The sequence below is a fragment of the Notamacropus eugenii genome, chromosome 2 (assembly GCF_028372415.1).
Source record: "Notamacropus eugenii isolate mMacEug1 chromosome 2, mMacEug1.pri_v2, whole genome shotgun sequence".
NCBI classification, from domain to species: Eukaryota; Metazoa; Chordata; class Mammalia; order Diprotodontia; family Macropodidae; genus Notamacropus; species Notamacropus eugenii.
Window position 1 is genome coordinate 291766279 of NC_092873.1, and position 2419 is coordinate 291768697.

Below are 2419 nucleotides of genomic sequence, written 5' to 3' on the forward strand. Positions count from 1 at the left end.
GCAACAGCAAGCACTTATTAAGTGCTTACTGTGTGCCAGATATGAGGATACACAAATACATTAATAACATGTATATATCTATTATATATGCATATGTGTGCATATATATGTATGTACATACATACATGAATACATTAAAATATGTGTATATATAGCCATTATATAGGAGTATGCAATACTATATATTTCTGTTCATTTAATTTTATTTTTTTAATTAACCCTCCAACAAATTATCTCCCAAATGTCAAAACTCATTCAAGATTCCTTGGACATTCCTATGTGCTAAGCATTGAAGGTACAAAGAAAGGAAAATGAAAGATAACTAGGTTGCCTATACCAGTTGAGAGGCAGCCATGGCTACTGGATAGAGAACTTTCCTCCAAGACAGTAAGACCTAGGTTCGAGTCCTGTTCCTCACACATGTTGGCTGTGTCATCCTGGGCATGTCACTTAACTTTTTCAATGTCCTACATGACTTTTTAAGACTAAGTTGCCCACCTGCATTGGGAGAGGGAGATTCCTTGTCCTGTAACTCTCTCTACTAATAAAATCACAAGTCCAGTCTCTACTGTGCACAGACTCATTTGCTTAGTGCCAATTACAATTCACACACATAAAACTGTTTTCTAAATTAAACAGTTTTACATAACACAAATCTTATTGTTCAGGTTCAGCTATACACAGGCTTACTTTCACAGGTTTTTGAGGTGTGGAACTAAATTAGGGGAAGTTAAGAGATAGCAGATTTCACTCAGATGGGGACCCACAGAAAACCTTTAACCTTATATAGGAGACCCACTCTCTGAGTTAGGGAGATGCCTATCCCCCCAGGGTACTAGGCAGTGGGTGGTAATAGAGAGCAGAACCAAAGGAAAAGTATGCCTGATTATTGCAAGGATGTAAATGAAGATAACTTTTAAGAAGCCAAAAAAATGCAGATAAAAAAATTGGACAACACTCATAGTAATCTATAAAGCATACACCCTGTTATTTCTTTTAACAATGATGGTAAAGTTTCATGTACTATCTGTTGTAGGCACTTTGATGTTTTATTTATTTTTTTATTCATTTTATTTTTTTATTCATTTACTCATTTTTGAGGGAAATTTAATTGATAGCCCTGCCAGCAGAGTTAGTATGATTATTGAAATAAAATTTATAAATTAAAAAAATAATTGCTTTCCAAGACAGGCATATAAGGGGATTGGTCTCATCAATTTATAGAGCAGCATAATTTCTTACCAGGAGGAAATCATTTGGGGCTGTATTGACCCGGAGAAGCTTCATAGGGAGATTCTGGGACATCAAGTGGATGAACCTTGAAGTAGAATGTAGCTAAGTCAAAGGGAGGAGGGAAGCTCTTCCCATAAGAAAGTCTTAAGATTTCTTTAGGAAAGAGTTACTTATCTGTAAAATGAAGGCTTTCAACCAGATGATTTTTGGCTAAATTGTTCTGATTGCTTAAGAACTTGAGTAAAATCTTAGAATCAGGAATGAATATAGAGTAGGGGACAGTAAGGAGAATGTCTACAGTAGGGAGTGGTTCAAAATCAGACTGAACGGGCAGTACCAAACTTGGCCCCAAGGACAAGATGTGAGAATGCACCATACCTCCCTTCTTTAAAGAAGTGAAGGAATGTAACGTTTGAATTGTTTTCTGTGTGTTAGTTTTGCTGAACCGATTTTTTTCTTCTATTTAAAAAAAATTCTTTGTTGGGATCGTTCTGAAATAGGGCAAGAAAATGGAAGTGATTCAAAAAACCCCAAAAACTATATCAAATTTTTTTTTATGATTGGATGGGTAGGGCAAGTGTGTGTGTGTGTGTGGGGGGGGGCGCAGTTGGGTTTTTTTACTGAAAAGACTGCAGAAATCGGAGTCATAAGACCTGATTTCAAATCCTCATCCTGCCATTTATGTGAGAGCTTGGACAAGTCATTGAGCTTCTCTGGGCCTCAGTTTCCTCAAGAGGTCACTTTTGGTTCCTTACTCTCCCATTTCTCTCCAGCATTTTACAGATAAGGAAGAGGAGACGTTAGAAAATGTACTTGGCCAAAGTTACAAAGCTCTTAGAGGCCGATAGCTCCCCAGTTCTTACAGTGTTTTTTACACTTTGTTCCAAGCTAAGGTACTGAGGACTTCATCTCTTACTTCCAGGTTCTGGGGGAAAGGGGTGGGTGGGAGGGGGGAGGTGACGAAAGCTACAAAAGTAATGGTCAATTTCCCAGTCTTTTCATTTGTACTGCACGTTCCCTAGAGATTATGCTAAATAAAGGCATTCTATTTCCTGCTCTAACTTCGCCTGGGCTCTGAAGGCTTTGGATCCTTTGGTCCATCTCTGGCCGGGTGACCTAGGCTCAGAGCTGGGTTCCTTTGGATAGTGGCAGATACAGGCTTCTCCGTAGAGTCAGTCTGCCTCCC